The sequence below is a fragment of the Arachis ipaensis genome, chromosome B05 (assembly GCF_000816755.2).
Source record: "Arachis ipaensis cultivar K30076 chromosome B05, Araip1.1, whole genome shotgun sequence".
Taxonomy (NCBI): Eukaryota; Viridiplantae; Streptophyta; class Magnoliopsida; order Fabales; family Fabaceae; genus Arachis; species Arachis ipaensis.
This window is the reverse complement of record NC_029789.2, coordinates 31,506,143-31,515,171: the sequence shown is the minus strand read 5'-3', so window position 1 is coordinate 31,515,171 and position 9,029 is coordinate 31,506,143.

The following is a 9,029-nucleotide window of genomic DNA, read 5'->3' as shown; positions in this document are numbered from 1 at the left end:
AGAAACTAGTTCTTTCTCCATACATCTATAAATCCTATTTTTTCCTATTTCCCAATATCTTTTGTGTTTGAATTTTTTTTTGCTCCATATACCCTAAATCCTATATTCAGCTATGCGTAGAAAAAAGGTGATGTCAGCCTACTGCTTGAGTGTTCTTTGTTGATATAGTGGTGCATGATGACTTACAATGAAGTTTTATAGCTTTTTATATTTTTCTTCTAATTAAAATGATTTATGTTGTAACTTATTAACACGATTTTATTTGAGTAGTACAATTGATTAAGCCATTTCTCTAAGTTATACTGATGTATATATTTTGATGATTTTTTTTTTGCTGGTGGTGATTGAGTTGTCTTCTGGATGAAGAGATGTGCTACACAACCTACAAACTCATTGACTTCCTAATAAAATTTCCCTTCTTCTATGTTGAAGCAGCTCCTGGTTTGGGATAAGAAGTTTTACGAGAAAGTTAAGGTAAATAATTTTTCTTCTTGCTTATTTAGCAATCCAAAGTTTTTTGTGTTTTCAATTGATTTGATAAACTATTTGTATAGGTGGGGATTCTTGGAGTCTTTGATGAGTGTTGGGAGTTGGATAAATAGAATTGTAGATATGAAATGAGTCCTAATCTTACTTCTATTCCAAGATCAAATAATATGCACTACTATAATCAAGGTTACTAGATTAACATAGATATTTACTCTTTAGAAAGTTAATATTGATACTAAAATCGATAAGTCCTGAATCAAGTTTACTTCTTTAGAGGAGTCGTATCTATTTCCTAAATTGAGATTATTGATACAAGCTTGATCGACACTTGTACCGAAGTCGAACAAAAATAAAGCAAAACAATAAATATATTTAAAATCCTAATAATTCAATACAATGAACTTAAAGATTCCATATTTCTAATATATCTACTTTACACCAATAAAATTTCAAATTCAACACAATTAACTATATTTAGAATCTTATAATACTCTTTAACCTAAAAAAAAATATCATAAATCCTAATCTATTCACTGAGTTGTGCCACCCTCTCACTTTTTCTTGCCACTCTCCTTTTTCTTCTTCCCAAATCACTTTATCTTTCCTTTTCTTTCGTTATTCTCTTCTTCCTCTATTTGCTTCAGCATGCCTCATATTAGTCTCTTTTACGTCAAACCACCAACAATGACAAACAAATACGTCGACAAAGAAATAGCTAAAGATGTCAGTGACTTAGTGGAGATCAAAGGAGTGAGCAGAGATAGAGTAACAAGTAGCAATTTTGACAAAATAAAGACATATTGAAGTAGGCAAGTAGTAATAGCAATCAAAACAGGAGAAAGAATGGAGTAGTACGAAGGCAAAAAAAGCATTGGTGATAACGATGCTGGTGGGGTTGGCTGATAAACCACTATTTTATGGTTTATCTTGTGTTTAATTGAGTGGTTTCATCAATTCTTTACCCACTTATTCATATGATTTGCATGATTTTACGTTTTCCTTCCTGATTTTGTGCTATGATTGAAAACATGCTTCTTTGGCCTTAATTTTCCTATGTTTAATCCCTCTTATTACCATTCGATGCCTTAATTTGTGTGTTAAGTGATTTCAGGGATTATAGGGTAGGAATAGCTTAGAGGATGGAAAGGAAGCATGCAAAAGTGGAAGGAATACAAGAAGTTGAAGAAATTGCTAAGCTGTCCACCCTGACCTCTTCGCACTCAAACGGTCATAACTTGAGCTACAGAGATCCAAATGATGCGGTTTTAGTTGCGTTGGAAAGCTAACATCCGGAGCTTTGCAACGATATATAATTTTTTATAGCTGTTCTGAAGATAGGTGACACGCACGCGTGAATCACGCGGACGCGTGACCTAGAAAAAATGTAATCCGCGCGAATGCGTGGACGATGCTGACGCGTGACTTTGCAGCGACCTGTACGTACCAGAAATCGCTGGGGGCGATTTCTGGGCTGTTTTTGACCCAATTTTCAGCCCAGAAAACATAGATTAGAGGCTATAAAGTGGGGGAATCAATTAATCCATTCAGACAACATATACAACTTTCATATTCACTATTTTAGGATTTAGATGTAGTTTTAGAGAGAGAGAGAGGCTCTCTCCTCTCTCTTAGGATTTAGGATTTAGGATTTCTTTTAATTTTAGGATTGCTTCTTCATTCCAGGTTCAATGTTCCTTTACTTTATGTTTCTCTCCTACTTTTATTTACTCTAATGCTTTTACTTGTTAATTACTTGTGTTGCCAAATTGGCTTATGAACTCTTCATGTTAAGATTTGAATATTCTATTTAATATAATTTAAGGTATTTTAGATATAAGATTGCTTTCTTTTATTTATGTTATTGATGCTTCCAATTTAAGGCATTTTTATTTGAGTAGATTTTCTTCCCCTTTTAGATTTGGTTGAGTAATTGATGACACTTGAGTTGTCAAACTCAGCTGTTGATTGAAAATTGGAATTCTTGCTGGTTGATTTGGATCCCTCTAAAGCTAGTCTTTCCATAGAAGTTGATTAGGACTTGAGGAATCAAGTTAATTAGTCCACTTGACTTTCCTTTATTTAGTAAGGGTTAACTAAGTGGGAGCAATAAACAATTCTCATCACACCTGATAAAGATAACTAGGATGGGATTTCTTGTTCTCATACCTTGCCAAGAGTTTTTCTAATCATTAATTTATTTTTCTTGCCATTTAAATTCTTGTTCTCTATATCAAAAAACCCAAACGATACCCTTTTCCATAACCAATAATAAATCATACTTCCCTGCAATTCCTTGAGAATACGACCCGAGGTTTAAATACTCGGTTATCAATTTTATTAGGGGTTTGTTACTTGTGACAACCAAACTTTTGTATGAAAGGATTCTCGGTTGGTTTAGAAACTATACTTACAACGCGATTATTTTTATAAAATTCTTTACCGACAGAAATCAGTTCGTCAAAATGGCGCCGTTGCCGGGGAATTGCAACTGTGTGCCTTATTATTGGTTATTATAAATATTTTATTTTGCTTGTTTATTTATTTTTATTTTTGTTTTTAATTTTTATTAGCTACTATGAGTTCTCACCCCCGTCGCTTTGAGTTTGGTTCTAATGTTGTTGGAAGGAATTGAAGCTATAACAGGAACATGCATCAAGGTCGGAACAATCAAAGTTGGAAGGAACCACGAGGATCTGATCAACCCTTTCGGCAACAACACCTTCCAAGATACCATGGACAACGACCATCTTACAATGCATGCCAAGACAATAGTTATGGTGGACCCTTTAGTGACAAACCACCTCCACCAAATTACTATGGTCAAGAGCCATTCTAGGGAGCATACCAAGATGATGAATATGGTGGACCCCTTGTAGTTATCAACAAGCCCCGCCATATGCTTATGAACCGCCTCCCCAACATACCTTTGAACCACCACCTCAATATTTACCATTTCCATATCCTTATCAAGAAGAACCACCTCCGTATTATGAGACCTCTCTCCCAATAATTGAACCCTCCTATCTACCACAACCTCCATTGGATAACAACACACTCATCTCTAATATCATTGGTCTCACCTCTACACTCCAATATTCAACCATCAAGCTTCAGTGCGCTTCCTTTTCAACCACATAATAATCTTCCCATCCCATCACTACCCTCCATGGAAGAGCACCCACATCCATCAATCCAAGAGCAAGATGATCCCAGTTATGCTATTGATATGGAACAAGAAAGAAGGAATCATCTTCGCGAATCCATACTTTATAAGAAGCTAGAGGAGGCCCTACAGATGAAGGTAGTGGAGACCCTTGAAGTCGAAGGAGTGGTTGAAGAATTAGTGAAGGAAGACATCAAGGAGGAGTCTGATTTTGTCTTAGAGCAAGAGGAGGCCCAAAATGTGGAGATAGAAGAGACCCTTGAAGATGAAGGAATAGTTGAAAGGAGTCATCATGGAAAGAAAATCATCAAGGATGAGTATAATTTTATACTAAAATAACTGGACAAAGCAGTAATTATTGAAGAAGAAGAAGTGGTTGGAGACTTAGGAGATGCTAAACGTCCATGAGAAAGCCCAGTCATAGAACCCCCTTCTAAGGAGTTTGAATTTGATGTTGAAGAGGGTGTACAACCTCCAAGGCATATCATGGCTAAAGACTTTGAAGAGGTTGATCAAGAGATGGAGATTAAAGAAGAAGAAGCACAACCTCCCATGCCCTTGGTGAGTAATGAAGAAGATATTGGATTGGAAGAAAGCTACCAAGAGGAAGAGATTGAAACTGAAGAAGCTTGCAAAGAGGTGGAAGTTATCAAGGGAGAGCACAAGGGAATGGAGCTTGAAATCACCTTCCCAAAGCTGTTGGAGACCTCTCCCCCAATGCCATTACCATCCAATACAACATTCAAGTGGGTAAAATTCATATCCCTTAGCTTTCTCATCCCACTTGAATATGGTTTACTTGAGACAGATGGTCAGCTTAGAGCTCTTTGTGGCTTTAAGAGTAAGAGGGAGATGGTTAGTGGTTGGCAACACAATCCTAGGTTCGTTGTGGTTGGGAGATCAAAGTCTAAATGCAAGGGTTGGTGTAGAGCTCGAATGAATGGGTCTAGGAAGCTGTTTGGATGCCTTAGTGAGAATTTAGATTGCTTACCACCCGGATGGAATCATCATGTTCCACTTGAAGACGGGTGCAGAAACAAGATTTGGGATCCGGGCATACACGAGGATCAATTTTGGGAGCTCAAAGCTTGTGAAGAACTCCATCAAAGCTTGAGGAATTTACCTGGTATTGATAGAGCTTATTGGAAGTCCAAGCATTGGTGGAAGTTTCAAGACGAGTTCAAACACAAGCCTCCATAACAAGGAGCTCACCAAATGTCCAACTTAACGACTCTAACTAAAAGTGCTAGGTGGGAGACAACCCACCATGGTATGATCGTTCTTTTTCAGTCTTAGTTTTATTTTAATTTGTTTATTGCTTATTTTTATTTTATTTTATTTTTATTAGTGTTCATTCATAATTCCTGCATATTCATCTGCATACTGCATTAAAAAAAAATGCATGCGACGCGCAAGCGTCGCTGACGCGTCCGCGTCATATGTGCTTTCAAACCAAGAAGTAAAGAAGCAGAGAGTCACGCGGGAGCGTGGCTGGAGGCGTGCCTTAGGCACAAACACGCCCACGCGAACGTGTCCCTGACGCGTCCGCGTCGTTTGCAAAAATCAGCCTCCCACGTGTGCGCATCGCCCATGCACACGCGTGACCCTGCAAAATCGACGTAAAATGGTGTATGGCAGAAAATTATGATGGAATGGGGCTGGAATGGTGCTGGAAGCACAAGACCTACCACGCGAACGCGTGCCCCATGCGGCCGCGTCGTTTTTCAAAATATGGCCATTCACGCGTGCGCGTCACCCACGCGCACGCGTCACCCAAATTTTTGGCAAAATGCGTATAAAACAGAGAGTTGTGCGTACGCGAGGCTGCACTCGCACCAATAGCACAAATCGGGTCACGCGTCCACGTCACCCATGCGTCAGCGTCACCTAAAAATAGTGCCAACCACGCGTCTGCATCGTATGCGACGCACAGTTTAACTAGATCTGTGCCAGAATTCTTATCTTTTCTTTCCCAATCCCAATTATCTTTCTATTATCATTCTTCCTTCTTTCTCATTTCTCCTTTTTTTTCTTCTTCCTTTCTTACTTTCTTCTTCTTCATCTCTTTAACTTCTCATCCTTATTCTCTTTCATTCTATTTTACTTAATTTATTTGCACGCTTTCATTTATTGCATTTTAATTTTGTGCATATTTTTATTTTATTTTCTAAATTTATTATTTTTCCATTGGTGTTAAATTTTCTTATTCAACTATTACATCTTTTCTTGAATTATTCTGGTGCTTCATGACTTGTTTTATTCTGATTGGGTATTATTATTCATAAGACAATGCTATTCTTTTATGATACTTGCATTCCATTTGCATTGATATGCACTTATACTATCTTGCATTACCCACACTCTCTCCCCCATTGTTGTAACTTTTGCACTATTGATATGCCATTTGCTTCTACTATTTTTTCACTTGCATGTTGTAGCTACCATGTAATTGAGACCCTCATTATTCGGCATTAACCCACCCATACTTTATTTATTTTCTTATTTTTATTTCTGGGTTACTTTTCTTCTCTTTCCTCTTCTTTCAGGATGGCCACTGAGAAGGGAAACGAGAAGCTTTTCAATAGGGGCGACAGACAAGTCTGCCACACAATCTTTGGAGAAAAAGTATCAGTTGAAGCAACCTGTCCACTTGCACATCTTAGCATGCACCGAGGACGGTGCAATCTTTAAGTGTGGGGAGGTCGATACCGATCTCCATGGGTTAGTTATTTTCTTCTCAACACCAATATTCTATCTTCTTTGTTTGTTCATTGTTGTATTTGCATGTTTGATTGCATATTTGTTTGATTTTGTGCATATTCTACCACTGCTTGGTTGAAGTAACGAATTTTTTTTCAAGAAACTTTTTATAGCATTTCATTAATTTGAATTAAAATTTTTATTGAACTTGTTTGAAGAAATATTATACTGGAACATGGTTTAGAGCTCGAACACACTAAACCTGTGAGATTTTGAGCCTATTTGAATTGGTTGCATTTTATCAACCAATATTTTATTTTTGGTGTGTGTTGTTCTCTCTAAAATTGTGATTTTTGTCTTACTTGATTCTATATTTCCATTGTTTAATGTATGCATGCACTTATGTGATTGAGGCCTTGTTTCACTAAGCTTACATACCCATATGGCCTTAACCTTTCATTATCATTTGCAAACTAATTTAAGCCTATTTTACCCCTTTTATTCTTTACTTTAGCTCATCATTAACTCTAAGCAGAAAACAATAATGTCCTTAATTTGAATCCTTGGTTTAGCCTAGACTAGTGAGAGTATTTATGATTTAAGTGTGGGGAAATTGGGTTTGGAAACATTTGGTTTGAGAATTGAGTATGTTAGAATTTTCTGAAAATGTGAAAGAAATGTTTAGGACATGTTCATGCATTCAATAACTTAATCATATGCATTGAGAAAAATAAAAGGAAAAATATATATATTAAAAAAAAGAAGAGCAAAAAAGAAGAAAAAGAGAAAAAGAAAAGAAAAAGAGCAAATAAGTAAAAAGGGGACAAAATGCCCCAAAGTAAGAGGTGAAAGCAATGCATATGTACTGTACTCGAAATTAAGATGCATGAATATGTGGAAAACATGGTTAATGGATAGTTAGGTTTTGTATTGTGATTACATGGATTGTCTTAAGTTAGGTGGGAAAAGTTTAAGTTAATTAAGGATTCAGATTTTAGTCCACTTGGCCAAATACAATCCTACCTTGACCTTAACCCCATTACAACCCTTAAAAGACCTCTTGATATGTGTATCTATGCATTAATTCTTTGTTGATTGGTAGAAGAAAAGCAAGCCCTAGAAAGCAAGATTAGTAGAGAATTGAGAGATCGAACCTTAAACACCTGAGCGATTAGAGTGCATACACTTCCAGTGAGGGTTCGATGCTCGATTCCTTGTTCCCGGCTTTCATGAGCTATTTTTCTTCTGCAAGTTTACTTGTACTTTATTTTGTGATTTGAATTAGTGAAATCCAGTTTATATTTGTTCTAAAAAGATTTGTATACTTTTAACCAAGTAGGAAAAAGCATTCTGCATGTAGTTGCATTCATATAGATAGGTTGCATTTCATACATTCTACCATTTCTCTTCACTCTTATAGTTTCTCTTGAGTTTAGCATGAGGACATGCTAATGTTTAAGTGTGGAGAGATTGATAAACCACTATTTTATGGTTTATCTTGTATTTAATTGAGTGGTTTCATCAATTCTTTACCCACTTATTCATATGATTTGCATGATTTTACGTTTTCCTTCTTGATTTTGTGCTATGATTGAAAACATGCTTCTTTGGCATTAAATTTCCTATGTTTAATCCCATCTTATTACCATTCGATGCCTTGATATGTGTGTTAAGTGATTTCAGGGATTATAGGGTAGGAATGGCTTAGAGGATGGAAAGGAAGCATGCAAAAGTGGAAGGAATACAAGAAGTTGAAGAAATTGCTAAGCTGTCTAGCCTAACCTCTTTGCACTCAAACGGTCATAACTTGAGCTACAGAGGTCCAAATGATGCGGTCTTAGTTGCGTTGAAAGGCTAACATCTGGGGCTTCGCAATGATATATAATTTGCCATAGCTGCTCCGAAGATAGGCGATGCACACGCGTGGATCACGCGGACGCGTGACCTGGAAAAAATGCAATCCGCGCGAATGCGTGGACGACGCTAACGCGTGACTTTGCAGTGACCTGTACGTACCAGAAATCGCTGGGGCTGTTTTTGACCTAGTTTTCAACCCAGAAAACACAGATTAGAGGCTATAAAGTGGGAGAATCAATCAATCCATTCAGACAACATATACAACTTTCATATTCACAATTTTAGGATTTAGATGTAGTTTTAGAAAGAGAGGGGCTCTCTCCTCTCTCTTAGGATTTAGGATTTAGGATTTTATTTAATTTTAGGATTGCTTCTTCATTCCAGGTTCAATGTTCCTTTACTTTATGTTTCTCTCCTACTTTTATTTACTCTAATGCTTTTACTTGTTAATTACTTATGTTGCCGAATTGGCTTATGAACTCTTTATGTTAAGATTTGAATATTCTATTTAATATAATTTGAGGTATTTTAGATATAAGATTGCTTTCTTTTTTTTATGTTATTGATGCTTCTAATTTAAGGCATTTTTATTCAAGTAGATTTTCTTCCCCTTTTGGCTTTGGTTGAGTAATTGGTGACACTTGAGTTGTCAAACTCAGCTGTTGATTGAAAATTGGAATTCTTGCTGGTTGATTTGGATCCCTCTAAAGCTAGTCTTTCCATAGGAGTTGACTAGGACTTGAGGAATCAAGTTAATTAGTCAACTTGACTTTCCTTTATTTAGTAAGGGTTAACTAAGTGGGAGCAATAAACAATTCTC